The sequence below is a fragment of the Dasypus novemcinctus genome, chromosome 18 (genome assembly GCF_030445035.2).
Source record: "Dasypus novemcinctus isolate mDasNov1 chromosome 18, mDasNov1.1.hap2, whole genome shotgun sequence".
In the NCBI taxonomy this organism is placed as follows: Eukaryota; Metazoa; Chordata; class Mammalia; order Cingulata; family Dasypodidae; genus Dasypus; species Dasypus novemcinctus.
In genome coordinates, this window is record NC_080690.1 from 18,395,927 (window position 1) to 18,405,702 (window position 9,776).

The 9,776-nt window shown below is 38.0% G+C and overlaps 1 pseudogene; it reads right to left on the reverse strand.

The window, feature by feature from the left end:
- Nucleotides 1–4,465: 4,465 nt before the first annotated feature.
- On the reverse strand, nt 4,466–9,516 carry LOC101425466 (solute carrier family 38 member 6 pseudogene; annotated as a pseudogene).
- Between the last annotated feature and the right edge of the window lie 260 nt (nt 9,517–9,776).

Consider the following 9,776-nt stretch of genomic DNA (forward strand, 5'->3'; position numbering starts at 1 on the left):
AAGAAAAATTAATAGCAGCCCTGCTCAAACTCTTCCAAAAAATTGAAGAGGAAGGAATACTACTTAACTCATTCTATGAAGCCAACATTACTCTAATACCAAAGCAACATAAAGATACCCCCCAGAGAAGAACATTACAGGCCAATCTCTAATGAATATATATGCAAAAATCCTCAACAAAATACTTACAAATCAAATCCAATAGCAGCAATAGAATCCAACAACATATTAAAAGAATTACACACAATGACCATGTGAGTTTTATCCTAGGTATGAAATGGTTCAACACAAGAAAATCAGTTAATATACTATGACCCATGAACAAATTGAAGGAGAAAAATCACATGATCATCTTGATTGATGCAAAAAAGGCATATGACAATATACAGCATCCTTTTTTGATGAAAACACTTTGAAAGATAGGAAAAGAAGGAAACTTCCTGCATGTGATATAGAGCATATGTGAAAAACTCTCATCCAGCATCACTCTCAAGGATGAAAGGATGAAAGCTTTTCCTCTTACATCAGAAACAAGTAAAGGATACCCACAGTCAGTCACACTGTTATAAAACATTGTACTAGAAGTTCTAGGTAGAACAATCGGGCAAGAAAAAGAAATAAAAGAAATCCAAATCGGAAAGGAAGAAGTATAACTTTCCCTATTTGCAGATGACATGATCCTGTATTTAGAAAACCTTGAAACATTTACAATGAACGTACTACAGCTAATAAACAAGTTCAGCAAAGTGGCAGGATACAAGACCAACATGCAAATCTCAACGGTATTTCTATACACTTGTAATAAACAACCAGAGGAGCAAATCAGGAAATAAATCCCATTTTCAACAGCAACTAAAAGAATCAATTATCTAGGTATATATTTAATCAAGGGTGTAAAGGACCTGTACTCTGAAGACTACAAAACATTGCTAAAAGAAATTAAAGAATGCCTAAATAAATGGAAGGACATTCCTTGTTCATGGATTGGAAGACTAAGTATTATTAAAATGTCAATTCACCCCAACTGATTTACAGAATCAAAAATCCCAATCAAAATTCCAACCTCCTACTTTTCAGATATGGAAAAGTCAATTACCAAATTTATTTGAAGGGAAAGAGGACCCAAATCATCAAAATGTCTTTAAAAAAAAAGAAAGACATAAAGCTCTGAAAGGTAGATAGAAGAAGGCAAACCAATCAGGCAGAGTTACCTGGGCTTTCTGTTATTCTCATATATCCCAAACTGTGCACTAGAGAAGCTAACAAACAGAAAAATCCAATGATCCAGACTGAAAAAAGCCCCAAGAAAAGTCTGTTTTCTCTAGTCAAAGGACCAAGGAAGAAACCTCACAACCCAGAAAACTTTTAGAAAATAACCATTCTACTGTAGCCAAACACCACAGATAAAACTGGTTCCACCCCAACCATGCCAACAAAGGAAAAACAGGGAACTTACACTTCAACCCCTACCAGACCATAACAAAAAGTCAGGATGATGTAAAGAAGGCCAAGTTTGGAGATTTCACCCTACAAGCACTAACAAGTAGTCCCCGACCCCTCCACCCCCTGCTTCATGGTATCCTGGACACGATGTGGGGAGCTTGGATTTCCCCCTCACAGTAATGAAGTATCCACACCCTTCTCTGTGGGACAGTGTCAGAGAAAGACTATGACTAGTCAGACTTTCATTACAGACCATCAATAACAAGCGCAATTCTCTGTGGTATCAGTGGAAGGAGCACTGAGGGCAGTATTAAAGCATCCCTGCCACATCCAGCCAGGATGGTATCAGAGGAGGCCAATGGGGAATCGGAACACCCAGCCCTGCACAAAGTAATAAGGACACCCTCTCCTGCCAGTGTCAATGGAGGTCAGGTGGAAAACCTGGACTTCTACCCCCACTTTTCCACTGCTGAAGTAGTGTCAGAGGAGTCCTGCTAAATGAAAGATTTAAATAAGATGCAGCCTTATAGCATAATATCCAAAATTCCCAGGTTTCAATTGAAAATCACTTATCATGCCAAGGATTAGGAATATCTCAACTTGCATACAAAAAGACAATCAAAACAGATGTCAGCACTAAAATGACAAGATGTTAGAATTATCTGACAAGAATTTTGAAGCAGCCATCATAAAAGTGCTTCAATGAGCACTTGTGGACATGCTTGAAATGAATGAAAATTAGAAGGTCTTAGGAAATAAAAAGAAGAACCAATTGGAAAAAACATGGACATTAAAGGTACTTCCAATGAAGCCTTAGAAGGAAATGTTTACCAGACCAGGAAGAAAAACAATCCTTGTTATAAAGTGGCAGAGCACCTGGTGAAATCATATTCTGATTTCAGATGGAAGGCAGAACTTGGATATTTAGCTAAGGATATTTCCAAGGAAAATGTGGAAGGCACAGCCTGATTTTTCTTTGCTGCTTATAGTAAAATGAGAGAGGAAGGAGAGAGATTGAAGATTGAACCATTAAGTGCAAAGGAACCAGGAATGTGATGATATGGAGAATTCTCAGCCTGCCCACACGGTGTGCTCTGAGACTGGGTCCAGAAGTAGCTCTACCAGAGTTCCTGGGCGGTAAGCTCCCCCTAGCAGGGCTCCATGCAAGGATATGGATGAACAGTTGTTTGCTGAGGAGATTAGGTATATACAGAAACACGGCCAACCTAGACTGAAAAGGACAGAGACAGGGCAAATTAAATGAAGAAGGACCTCAAGGGCAGATCCATGGAAGTAAACATCTGCGCATAAGATCTTTCCTCAGACCAAGAAAGAGGGACCATTACCATGGGCTTTCATAGGGTGGGTCTTCCTCCATGGGTTTTAGAAAGGGAGGGCTGACCCCCATTTGGAAGGGGTGGGCCCACTCTTGTGCTTTACTTAGAGAGGACAAACTTTCTGCCCCAATGCTTGGAGAAGATGTTCTTGAGCCATGGCATTTGGGGAGGTGCTCCTTCCACCCCAATGTTCCAGTAGAGTGTGGCCACCACCCTAATGCTCAGAGAGGGTGGGACATGACCCAGTGCACAGGGAAACCTTGATGGCCAGCCAGGTAGTTGGAGAGGGCATAGCCTATGCTCTAGTGGTGTTGGGGAGACTACTGCTGCTGCTCAAGTGCATGGAAAGAGTGGGGCTACTGTTCCAGTAGTCCTGGATGACAAAGCATTGATCCTCTGGTGACTCTCAAATGTTGGAATCTAACGGAGTTTGCCCTGTTGAGTTTCGGACTTACTTCAGACCTGAGACTTCTTCCGATTTCTCTCTTTTGGAATGAGAATATCTGTCCTATGCTTGTCCCACCACTGTATTTTGGAAACTGATAACTTGTTTTCTAGGTTTTATTGGTCCACAATATGAGAGAAATTTTTCCCAGCATAGAACATGCCCATAATGATTTTGATGAGACTGTGGACTTTTAGAGTAGTTATTGAAATGATTTAAGGCTTTTGGGATTTGTCCATGGATGAATGTGTTGTATTTGACATAGTAGCTCTGTCAAATGACGACAGCAAAAGGTATCCTCTATAAATGAGTTTTTTTTTTTAATTATCTCAAGTCCATTTTTTTATGAAGGTGAGAACAAAATTAGTAAAAAGCAGGAAATGGCATCGACTTTGTAGGATGATTGAGAAAACCTATTTTTATTTCTATAGAATCTACAAGACACTTGTTGCATCAGTTCAACTTCAGAATACCTATTTAAAATGTCTGCATTTACTCTTCCATTAACCAGAAGGTCTCAAGTTCAGAAAGTCAAGCAGTTGTTAATCAGTACTATTTAGCACCTGAACTTTTTCATTTACTCTCGAGACACTGAGAGTATCTTTTTTATTTTCTAAGACTACCCCAATATATTGAAGAACATTTTGAGGTTGTTTCTTGCTTTAATTAAAACTGCTTTGCACCCTTTTCCCTAGCTCCTGCCATTTTGTTCTGTTAACAATTTTTATAAAAATGTTAACCCATTTTTAGTGGTTAGGCTAATGTGTCAACTTGACCAGGTAATTGTGTCCAGTTGTTTGGTCAAGCAAGCACTGGGATAATTGTAATACAAGGACATTTATGGACTTTAATCATCAGTGAGTTCGCTGCATAGATGGCTGCTTACATCTACAATCAACCAAGGAGATTGCTGTCAGAAATGAATGACATTTAATCCAATCAGTTGATGGCCTTAAAAGGGGAAAGGATTGCAGCATTCAGAGAGAATTTCCAGTTCAACTTCGGACAGCCAGCGTCATCAAGGACCTATATCAGACCGCTGGCTTGCAGCCTGCCTACAGAATTTGTTTGGACTTGTGCATCCCCATGGTCATGTGAGAGAATTTTAGAAAAATCTCATACTATTTACCAATATCTCCTGTTAATTCTGTTTCCCTAGAGAATCCTGACTAATATACCATATAAAGAAGATTCATCCCAAGCACCTTCCAGAATTATTCTTCTTGCATATGGATGTAAATTACTCTTCATAACAAGTAAGAAAATAGTTCTTTCTTTTATTAATCCAATCAAAAATGATGAGTGCTAAGCTAAAATTCCCAACCAAAATTCAAAAGATGATCAAAATACAAGCCCCAAGCTTTTTCTATGAGAGAAAATCCTCTCTGGTAAATGTAAGGTAAAATAGTCCTAAAAATAAAAAAATCAAACAGGTTGATGTACTAGTACCACCTATATCAAATACATTTTAATGTCAGGAACATATATTGCAAGTAAAATAATGATAATATTGAGTTCTACAGTGATCAAAGAATGGCAACTCCATGAGAATGGAAAATTGGAGAAAAATATCATCATGGGGACTAGATTAGTGGAATTGTCAAAAGCACAGCAAAGAGTGTGCATAACTACAGAGTCATGACAACATCATAACCTTGTAGTAATTCTGATTCTACTTTGTCATAAAAAGTGAGGTACCCAAAGAGTGCAGATATAAAATAAATGAGAAAACTTAAAGCAATTGCTGTATTGGTTATATTCTGCATCCTTTTCTCTAAAGGGCTTTGAAGTTCACAGTATATAGGCAATATTGAAACAAATGAAAAACAAATGAAACAAATGAAAAAGCCATGGTTGTATGGCATAAGCACTCTCTTTGAGTGATGGTAAGAGCTATGGTTTACAATCATCTGTAACATTTGGAATCTGGACGTATTACTCTATGTAATTTAATATTAGAGGACAAGGGATGGACCATTTTTTTAATTATTACCACAAAAGCAAAGAACACCATAAAGAAAATGATAAATTACTTGTGTTGCCTAGAAAGACTATTTGGGAAGTAGTACAAGAGGGAACACAATGCCAACACAAATGATTATCAATAGTGTTTGTCCATTATCATATCAAGATCCACTACAATTTCCAGTTAAAAGTTCAAAAATAGCGGGAAGTTCTCTTTTAATAATCAGAAGATAAGATGACATAGTTCCAATATTTTGAATTATTATGGTGCCTGCCACCACTTTCCAGGTATTACAAATGCAAAGATTCTGAGATCTTCATAAGATGTTACAGCTGTCTGAATACACATACTAAACAGGAGATGGACTGAGTAAGAAGCCAGGAGAGCAACTGTCAACAGAAAGAAACTAAATTCAAGGATACCTGTATTAGCCACAACACAAGCTAAGGCAAGCTTGCCACTTCTCATGATGGTGTTCATCAAATTAAACCAGGAGAAAGCAAATGAAACACCTGGGGAACTCTGTCTGTGAAGCTCCAGACCCACTCAGTATTGGTGCTTCCCCAGAGCACCTCCACGCTGCTTGCTTGCTGACTGCCAGCTCAATTTGCAAGCGACTACCCAAGCACTCCAGTGAGAAATGTCTTTTTTGAAGGGTTGATTTTTTTTTTTGACAATTTAACGTTGCAGTGACCTCAGTTTCTCATCTGTAAAAGACTGAGAACAGTACTTAGCACATAGTGTGGTAAAAAGGAACATATGAGATGGTAGTAAATGCCCTAAAAAATGTTAGTTGTTGCTGTTATTACTATTATTACTAAATAGCTACTACTACTACTGCTATTATTATTCCCACTTATCTTTTCCCATCAATAATAACTGCTTTTGAGATTAAGTAAAATGCATGCCAGAAGTCATTCTAAGTAACAGATAGGATCCCATTTGGAAAAAATGAAGCTCCTGTAGAGTATGTCTGTCATAGCCTGGCTCTAAACTGCCCCCAAAACAGGTCTTAGTGATCTTTTTCCTTTCCTCCCCAATGCTGCCACCAACTACTCTTACAGTCTTTTCCCCTTCAGGACTGACTATAGAATAGGATACATATATCAGTTACAGTTACAAACGTCAACTGAGGGAGTGCTGAGTTCCTACCCAGGGGAGCTCTGTCACATTCCCCAATGGAACAAAAATTATCCCCCAAGGGCAACAGCAAAGACCAACAAGGAAGGATGGTCCAATAATGAGCTCTTGATACTGATGACTATGCTTATGAACCTGTGTGCCTGAAATATAAACGAGGCCTAGAGCTGCAGGGTGCCTAAGAGTTACCTCCTGAGAGTCTCCATGTTGCTCAAATTTGGCCACTCTCTAAGCCAAACTTAGCATGTAAATGCATTACCTTCCCCCCAGCATGGGACATGACTCCTAGGGATGAGCCTCCCTGGCACCAAGGGATTACTACCAATCACTAACTGGTGATGCAAGTAGAAAGAGACCTTGAATAAAAGGGTTAGCTCAGACCAGCAGAATATCTCAGCCTACATGTTGGCTCAAGTGTTAAAAACTGCTTATTGACCTTGAATAAAAGGGGGAAATGGCAAAGACAAATGAGTTTATATGGCTAAGAGTCTTCCAAAAAGAGTCGGGAGGTCATCAGAGGGGTCATGCTTATGCATACCTCAGCAGGACCCCAGACAGAGCCAAAGTAGATACAACCCTAGGTGCTGGTTCTCCTGAAGACTACAGAGATCCACAGGGTATATAGTCATGGCAGATGGATTTGGAGTTCAGTGCCATGTCAGAAGGCCCTACTTTGGAATGTGTGCTCCTGAGTGTAATGGAGCTGGACTCAGATGTGACCTTCCTACATATGACTCTACTGTCACTTTTATTGAACCTGTGATTGGCACGAGGGATGGTGCATACTCAGGAGACTTGAATCTCTGGACTGTCTATGTGCCAGCTGGGTCATGAGCCTCAGCAGAGTTGTGACTCCTATTCCCCAGTTCATTGGACTTACCCAGGTCAGTTAACAGGTGAAGTTGGCCAACCACCACACTGGGGAATCAAGAATGCCAACAACTGCAAGCAGAGGAATTGCATCCATCATCCACGTGGAATCTAAGCCCCTCTTGATATAGAGGTGGAGTGGACATCACCATCCCAGGGTCCACAGGATGGAGGAATAAAATATGAATTAGAGTGGACTTACTGATATTCTACTATAAAACTATTGTGACTATTAATAGAAGAAATTGTAGCACTGAGATGGAGAAAGTGGCCACAGTAGTTGCTGAGGGAAGGGAGAGGGAAGAGGAGATATGATGTGGGAGCATTTTTGGGACTTTGAGTTGTCCTAAATGATATTGAAGGGTCAGTTGCTTGACTTTATATATCCTGTCATAACCCACTGAATGTACTGGGGGAGAGTGTGAACTACAGGATAAAGTATTATCTATGTGGTGCAGTAGTGCTCCAAAATGTGTTCACCGAGTGCAATGAGTGTGCCACAATGAAGGAGGAGGTTGTTGGTGTGGGAGGAGTGAGGTAGGGGAATGGGGGGTATACAGGAACCTCTCATATTTTTTATGTAACATTTTTTTTGTGATGTATATATCTTCAAAAAAACACAATTTATAATAATGATGGGGTGGGGTATATGGGAACCTCTTACATTTTTTATGTTTTTTAATGTAACGTTCTTTTTGATTGATTAACTTTAATAAAAAAGTGTAAAAAAAAAAAAAAGGATAGGATACATATTCTCTGGTATGCTTCCTTTATGTCCCATTGAGCAAGCTTAGTAGTCCTTTTCATTTAAGTACTTTATTGCTAATTGCAACAAGCAACTAAAAGGTACCTAGCAAAAGTAATGAAAATGAAGAATGTCTGTAGATTTAAACAATACCAAGTTCTTACAGTCAATGTTCTCTAGTTCTGGTTTTCTCCAAGTCCCTCAGGCCTCCTGTTTTCCTCATAAGTTTTTGTGGATAGTACTTCTTAAATGGCCTTAGCTTCTCTTCCCGGAAAACAGACTTCATGGTATGGTTAAAATACATTTCCTTGGGCTCCTTGAGGACAGGCATCAAAGCTTTATAATTCCCTGTTACTAGAAGAGGTCTGATATCAATAAATGTTTTTGAAATGAACTAGAAACCATTCAAGTACTCTCTTGTTTCAGTGGTGTAATCTGTTTCTCAGGGGACCTTTGATTGGGTGATTACCTTTTAAATGAGTTCCTTAGACCATGTAAGAAAGATCTCCTATGGCTTTTCCTCACTCCCCACATCCTTACAGTTTCCTCCCTCTGAGACCATTTGACATGCATACAAAAATCTCTAGAAGGCATTGATTTGACTTTGTGAAATATACATTAGTGAAATTACTTCCAGGTCATCATGCTTTGCAATTGTGCTTGGTGTAGCACTCCCAAAAGAAACCACAACTTCTTTAAAAGAAGTTATATGATTATGATTTTATGTATATAAATCAGTACTCCCCAAACATTCATTTCTCAACTGGTTCTGGTCTGTCCTCAGTTCTTCATTTGACATTACTATTCTTATGTAAGTGAAAAATGTTTAGCTTATTTATTTATTCCTTACAGGCCGACAAACATTTTGTTCTGTCCTTTGTATATTCTTATAAAAATAACTTGAAATAGTCTAAAAATAAATATGAAATAAACCTACCACACAAACTAAAAACAAAACATTACCAATATAATTGAACCACTCTTTAATAACCTTCTCCCTTTCTTCCCCTACAGGTATACTCTACAAGTTACCTCCAAAACTAATTACTATGTCTAGAAGCTTATATTTACAATCTCCATTATTTTTTTATACCTTTACTTTCACTAAATTACATTTTATGGTATTTCATATATTTTTAAACTTTAATTCTGTATTATACCTATTATATATTCTATTACAACATTTTTAACTTGATTGTGAGATAAATCATGCTTATACATATTGCTCTGCTTCATTATCTTAAATGCTATATACTTTTTTATTCTGATACATATGAAAAATTTTATACTCATTCTATTAATGGACATTTAGTTAGTTCCCATGTCTTTGCAATTAAGAGTACTGTTTGAACATTCAATGAGTGGGTCACAGCTAGTGTTTCTATTTTCTTCTATAAAATAGGTATTTATTGCTATGGAATTCACATACCATTAAATGTGCCCTTTTAAAATGTACAAATGAGAGGTTTTTAGAGTATTCACAATGACGTGCAACAATCCCGTCTAACTTCTGAACATTTTCATCATTCCAAAAAGAAGCTTCATACACATTAGCATTTGTCCCACCCATAGGACCTGGCAATCAATAGTCTATTTTCTGTCTCTATGAATTTGCTTTTTTTTTTTTTAGACATTTCATATAAACGGACTCATAACAGGTGGCATTTTGTGTCTGGCTTCTTTCACTTAGCATAATGTTTTCAAGATTCATCCATGTTGTAGCATTTATGTTAATTCGATTGTGGTGATGGTTACACACATCAAAATTTATCAAACTATAAATATTGAATATATGCACTTTGCTGTATGTCAATTACGTATCAATAAAGC